Below are 7,096 nucleotides of genomic sequence, written 5' to 3'. Positions count from 1 at the left end.
AATCATCACTAGCAAATGTCACAAGCTGCATGATTGCAAGAGGGATTTGTACGGAGAGCACAGAGGCAGCTCACTATCCCAGCCCCTGAGCTCATTCAGCAGATTTCACCACGAGTGAGTCCGGGGGCAAAGCTAGCTTAAGCCAAAAGGGGGGGATCACATTCAGCTTATTTAACTGGGGGACACAGGGGTGGAACCAGGGACTCAGAGTCCGTCAGCAGGGCCGTTTCTCAGTTTTCCATCTCGGCTTCTCTCTTTGTGTTGATCTCATTCTTCCTTCAAGGAACTCTGTCCAGCGGGGAGGAGAGAAGAAAGGGAAATGACAGGAGGCGGTTCCAGAATTACCTCCTGCCAGCTCAGCATCCAAGAGGAAGGAAAGGGAGAGTCACTAACACTATCAGCACATTTCATCTCATGAATGACTCCGATGAGACCATCTTGAGCCTCCTGTCCACCATATGTACTGATCATTAAGGCCAGAGAGCAGGCCAGGCTTGGGCCACACGCCCAAGCGGGGCACGAGGCAGCATATACAGACTGGTGGCCTCGTCGAAACTGATGACATAAGCATGGAGGAGCAATTGTCTAATGGAAGAAAGTGTGCTCTCATCTGAGGAAGGGAGGGAGGAAGACTGAGGAAACAAAACTGAGTGACTGCCCCCGTGCATGTAGGATACAGAGCTCTTCCTCTGCAACCAAGTCTCTTAAGCAGTACAGAAGCATCTCCCCATGAAGTATGCCCCTCCTGCCCCCCTTTCTAAGTGATGTGTGGGGAAGCCCTCAACGGTAAAAGGAGAAAAGTTCTTGTAGCTGTTTGTTGGGCTGGGGGCTCACTTTGAATTAGCCCAAACTCCCCCTTCTCCCCAGCACAGTTACCATTCCTTCCCCTTGCTTCTCTGTTCTTATCCATCTCCCTTTTTTCTAAAGACAATAACCTTCATGTTTTTAACTTTCCCTAGTGATAAAAAAAATTTTTTTTAAGGTTTATTCATTTTTGAGAGAGTACGAGTGGGGGAGAGGCAGAGACAAAGAGGGAGACACAGAATCTGAAGCAGGCTCCAGGCTCTGAGCTGTCAGTACAGAGCCCGATGCGGGGCTCGAACTCACGAATTGTGAGATCATGACCTGAGCCGAAGTCGGTTACCCAACCACTGAGCCACCCCAACCTTCCCTCGTGATAAATAAAATGTACTCCTGGCATCTTAAGAGCAAGTCCTTGTATTTTAGGGGCAGAGAACTATGACTGAAAGGAAAATTGCAAGCTAATCTCACTTATGAACCTATACCCCCAAATCCTAAACAAATCACTGTTTGCAGGATGACCTCAAATGCTAGTCAGCACTGTACGAAAACAAAAAGAAATAAAACATATCAGGATCGAAAAGGAAAAACTAATACTGGCATTATTTGATATGACTATTTTACACAGAAAATCCAAAGCAATTGACAAAGTACAGAACTAATAAGGCTTCAGTCAATTGCTATCAACACACACACACACACACACACACACACACACACACACACACACATTGTTTTTCTATGTACTGGCATGCACTATATGCTAACTAACTTGGATGTAAATTTAAAGGTTAAAAAAAAAGTAGATATTTTTAAAGGTACCATCAGAAAAGTAATAAAAAGCTGTAACTTATCTAGGAATGAATCTAACATAAGATGTGCAAAGAAACAAATTTTTACAAAGAAACAAATTTTCCTTTACAAAGAAACAAATTTTTTTTCTTGAAAGATATAAAGGAGAAATGGAATAAATGGAAAGAAGCACCATGTTCATGGAAGGAAAAACTCTATGCCATGAAGGTGTCGCTTTTCCATAAATTGATATATAACTTAGTAAAATTACAATCAAAATCCCATCAGGGTTTTTTGTGGGATGGTTTCAGGGTAGTTGGTTTCCACCAGGGGATGGGCCCCAGGAAAGGGTCCACAGCACAGTGACCTGTGGCAACAGCCTCACCTCTCTGCCATCATCCCAGAGTGATGGGATCTGGGCAACAGTCCCATTCACCCCAATGAGGTGTTGAGCAGGAGAATCCCGAGTTGGGCCTATGACTGGATGTATTTCAGCATCAGCTGAGGTACCAAAAGACCTGTGTTTTTGAAAGAGGAGCAGTGGAGAAAATTGGTTCCTGCTATTTCTACTACTCAGGAACCAAAGCCTTTTCAACCCTGGGAGCTGGCCAGCTAGGACATAATAAATAACCCCACCAGTGGAAAAAACGCCTTCATTTCATTCCATGAGTTTATAAATCAGTATGTTACTCAGTTATCCCCTGACTTCATCTAATATTTTTCTCCATCACTCCACCATTGGGGATAGTGTCCTACAGGAAAAACTTACATTCTGAAATGTGCATTTCATCTTCTTCCAATATGGAAAAGAAGGCTCAGTGAAGAAGGAAGAGTGAGCAGCCGTTGCCAGCTTTCTGCTTGGAAACAAGCCATGGAAAGGCATCCAGGAAGAATCTTGCTAGAAGATGACTCTATCAGGCCAGATCAGGAGTTTATGGCCGAAGGCTCACACAGGGGACTCCAGTGACCCACATGGAGAAGAGCTGGCCCCTTCCCCTGCTTTGGGCTCTGTTCCTCCAGTCTGGAGGAAGCCCTGTGACACAACTCGGGTGGAAAGATGAACCCCAACCACGGCACCCATGCGTATGTGGTACCTCATGGTTTGCAAATCATTTCGTCTCACTTGATCCGCACAACGATCCTGTGACTGTTGCCATTTGAAAAATGGGGAATATGGCATTTTAGAAATGGGGAAGCAAACCCAGACTCCAAATTCACAGTGAGCAAGTAAACAAGCCAGAACTCATGTCCATGTCCTACTCTCTTCTGTGCCCCCATTCTTTTCTGTACGTCACCGCTTCCTGCGGCGTTACCCCCAACCCCCACCTGTGGGACCTCTTCCAGTCAAGGCCCTGCAGCGGCGGCTTCGCTCTTCTGAGGGCAGATGGAGGCATGTGGTTAGTCCACAGGCAAGACCGAAAGGCGGGTCTTTTGGTACCTTAATCAATGTGCTGTTCTAATGAGAAAGGCGCTTCCTCCAAATAAGGAGTTTCAAAGGCGACCGGCAGCACCTTGTGTGCTCGCCGGCGCTTTCCTCCTGGGGCTGCGCGCAGAGCTCGCACCTGGCCAGCCCACTGCTGACACCTTGTGGCCGAGGAACAGAGTTCCTGCTCATTTCCTCTCGGAGTCCCACCAAGCGAGGAAGCTGGAAGCTAGGAACCAGCCAGATAGCCTTCTTCTATCCTTCCTGGGCTCCCCTGGCGACTGTCTCCTCTAAAGCCGAAGTGCCAGGCCCGCATGGGGGCTGGTGTAACCCTTAGCGGGTGGCTGCAGAGCTTCCCTGGGGCCCCGAGGCCACCCAGCTTGCCACTGTGAAACCACGGAAGCAGTCACAGGGCCCTCTAGGTGGCACCTGCTGTCCAAGGCGGTAACCAGCACGCATGGCACTCACCAAATGGGCAGATGAAATAAGGGTTCGCCCATAAAAATAGGCGTGAGCCAGACATCTGACCACCGGCTCTTCTTCGGGGCCCTGTGCCTGCGGCGGCAAACTGACAGCCTCCGAAGGTGGGCAGGGCGCACCCGCGGGCACTAGAGCTTGTGCCAGATGGCCTCTTTGGGCAGCCATTGAGGCAAATGACACTTTAGAGGCAGAAGTCATTGTTCTGGCGTCAGCAAGAAAACACTTCAAATTCTAAGGAGACCCTGCCAGTAACAGGAAGAAAGGTACCATCATCTCATCGTGGACCGCGGCAGAGGCATCTGGCCATGGAGAGTCTTGTCACTGTTTTAAGGTGTGGTACGCAATTATTTTAGCTCACGGTATTTTTAACGTTCCGAATACTAATCCTCAGCGTGGCTGTGGTTCGCTTACTTCACTTCATGAGAATTTAAGATAGTTCTAGTTCAAAGTACCATGCTGTCCCACTGCGCTAAGTAGCTAAGGGTCTTGAATCAGGACTGCATCCCCAGCCCTCTGTTTCTCCACCTGCAAAATGGGAAGTTTGAACAAATCTGTATTTCTTAAAGGGTGGGTTGTGAACATATGTGCGCCACAATTGCCTGATCTTTAATGAAAGACCCAGGTTTCACAATTGCTCAACTGGGGTCTGAGAATCTGCATTTGAACCCCTTCTTTGGGTCATTCTCATGCATAGATGTTTGAGAATGACTGAACAAGGTGATCTAGCGTCTAAGATCTATCGAGATACCATTGTGCACTCGGCACAGACCAGAGAAGACGCTCAAAGAGCCCACGGTCTTTTTGGGAACAAGGATGAGTGAACAAAAAGACATAGTGAGTCTTACTATAGTAAGTATAGTGTTGTCACAAATGCTGTGGCAGAAAGGAGGAGAGAGTGGGAAACTGCCTGGGGACATCATCCCTGAAGGCTCCACGGAGAAAGAGACGCCAGAGTGATCTGGAGAGATGGGTTCACCAGGTGACTGAGGTCAGGAGGGGCTCTGTGGGCATCCTGAGCTGCATGTGACTTTCCACTGCTGTCCTGGGGCTGGGGCGGTTAGAGACCTGAAGCCCCGCCCCGACAGTGAGGCCAGCATCTGTAAGAGGAGAGCAGCACACTAAGGATTAGCCTGCCGTTTTCATTTGATCCAAAAATGGATCCAAAGCTCTGGTAATCTCATCCTCTCCTTCCAAAGCAGTAAGAGGTCAGGTCCTCACCGAAGGAGTGCCCACGGGTGGGGCCGGTACTGTCCACAGAGCACATGTGGGCAGGGCTGGGGGTGTCCACAAAAGCGAGCCTGGGATTTTGTGTCAACAAATCACTTTCTCAATAAAGGACATTTAAAAAAAAAAATAGTCCTTGTTTTCCTTCCTATTTCTCTTTCCCCTTCCCCCCCCTTTTTCCTTTCAATTTCTTTAATATTTAAATTTCCTTAATATTGAAAACTGTTTACTTCCAGGAGCTTTTAGAAAGATGTACCAAGAAAACACCTTGAGTTACTTACTACATGGGATCTAATCCATATTCTTAAATCTGCCCTGAATCCCTCAGCCTGAGTTCTGCCCAGACCTTCTTACCCAGATGGCCATTGTCCATGGCCTCCGCCCAGTGGCCTTGGGCAGACATTGAGAAGTGCAGGACCATTCTACCCGTCTTCTGCTGGTATGTGCTGGGGCCTCGTCCTGTCAGCTCACGAGAGCCAATTCTCCATTTTCAGGAATATTTCAGGAATATTTTGTTAAATACAGACATTTTTAGATATTAAATTGCATGCATTACAATTAAATAAGAAATGCTAAACACAAAATTAAAAGATGCCCCAAACTCATCACTTCCCAATTATTTTACCACATTATACTGTTATCTGTGCTCCTGAGGTTATTCATACCTGTTATATCCAAACAGTGGAAATATTGCATAATGAGGTGGCACTGCCTGGGTCTTGCCAACTCCAAGTTCAATGGTGTCACATTGTTAGTTTGCAATCGATTGTGGTGAAAATATTTACACCACAGAAACCAGCGTATGCTAGAAATCAGGGCTTGGTTTATGATTATGTTAATTGTCTGGACTTAAGAAAGTGATGCAAAATGTTAATAATGAGAATTTAACTTAAAAACATGTCATATCTACGGCTGTTACATTGTGGATAGCGCAAAAATTTGAGGAAATATTGTTCTAGTATTCGGAAAGTAGAATTTGGTCTAGAAAAGAAGTTGCTTGTGTCATTGATGAATGAGCAAAGTTCCAACCTATGTCTCTATGGTCTTACTTTTGTCTCATATGTTACCATACAGGGAAATATCACCGAATAGTCGTTCAGCAATTGAAACCAGGTACAGGTACAAGAATTCAACAAAAATCAACAAAAGCATTCTGTGAGAATCCCTTTTATAACAAAGAGTGCATACCTTATTATTATTTGTAAATTGTGTGCTGCTCATCCTTCATATCAGCAAAAATGTATATTAAATGTGTGTGTGTGTGTGTGTGTGTGTGTGTGCATTTTTTCCCCCAGAGAGCCCTTAGTTAAACATTTACCAGTGCACCATTAATCTTCTCTGGGCTTTGCTTCTGTGGAACACAATTCACACCCATCAAGGCTGCAAAACCAGTAGTTAGTTTTAATTGCTGTGGTGGCCGATAGAAGGAGCACTGGACTGAGAGTCCACGAAGACCCAGGTTCTCATCTGGGTACTGCCAGTCACTAGCTACCTGCCAAGCCACTCAGCCTTTCTCAGTCCCCCCATGTGCGTAAATACGTAAGTGGGTGCGTTGAACAACATGAACGGTAAAGTCCATTCCAGCTCCAAACTGTTATGATCTATGACTCTGTGGGCAAGAGAGGACTCCAAAGTTACAGGAATGCAATCCAGGAAGTTTGGGATGTGCAAACATACCAACCTAAGGACTCCCAACTCCACACTTCAGTGTCAATGTCATTTGTGAAGTCACAGATAGGTTTTAAATGTTCCCATGTCATCAGGTTACTATACTTTCGATGAGAATGACATGAATTTTAGGCAAAGGAGAAGAGAGAGGCCTTACCTGTAAAGAATGTCTTTCGAGGCCCATCTGAGATGAGATACTGTAATTCTGTCTGTGGGGATGGGAGTGAGAAAGATGCACTAAGTATGCTCCTCAGGCAAGGACACTGCTGTCATATCTTCCACAGCCCCTGTCCCTCTCCTTCTGGACTTGGCTTTCCTGCTCCCAGGGGACAATTCTTGGACCCTGAGGTCTCCCCCGTGGCAGAGGCAGGGCCAGCTGAGGTAGCTCAATACCCAATGAGTGATGGTCCACAAAATCTAATCATTAACTAGAAAGTACTTTATCGCTCACACAGTGCCTTCGTAGCCTCCCCAGTTTGGGGCAGGAAATGGTTAAGCACCACAGTCCTGATCCAGAACAGCCACAGGCAGGGGAGGGGCGGCCAATTAATAACACTACACAGGAAGTGTGGGCCTCCTTCTTTCTGCCCAATGGGGAAATTCATTTTCAATCCTGACCTCAATGAGGAAGTTACTCTTCCTGCCAAAAGGAGTGGAGTGCAACCTTCTCTATCCCCACAGCACAGCAGAACCAGAAGATAGAAGGCA

At 46.5% G+C, this 7,096-nt stretch overlaps 1 long non-coding RNA gene across 1 annotated transcript; it reads right to left on the bottom strand.

Moving 5' to 3' along the window:
• Nucleotides 1–4,368: 4,368 nt before the first annotated feature.
• Nucleotides 4,369–6,816, bottom strand: LOC147581133 (uncharacterized). Its single transcript, XR_015250851.1, has 3 exons — nucleotides 6,546–6,816; nucleotides 5,075–5,202; nucleotides 4,369–4,593 (listed from the first exon to the last, which is right to left on the bottom strand). It is a non-coding gene; the product is annotated as an uncharacterized LOC147581133 (long non-coding RNA).
• Between the last annotated feature and the right edge of the window lie 280 nt (nucleotides 6,817–7,096).

This window comes from Puma concolor, chromosome B2, assembly GCF_028749965.1.
Source record: "Puma concolor isolate L17-30 chromosome B2, mPumCon1.1.hap2, whole genome shotgun sequence".
Lineage (NCBI taxonomy): Eukaryota > Metazoa > Chordata > Mammalia > Carnivora > Felidae > Puma > Puma concolor.
The sequence above is the reverse complement of the archived record's forward strand: the minus strand, read 5'-3'. Positions and strand labels throughout refer to the sequence as shown.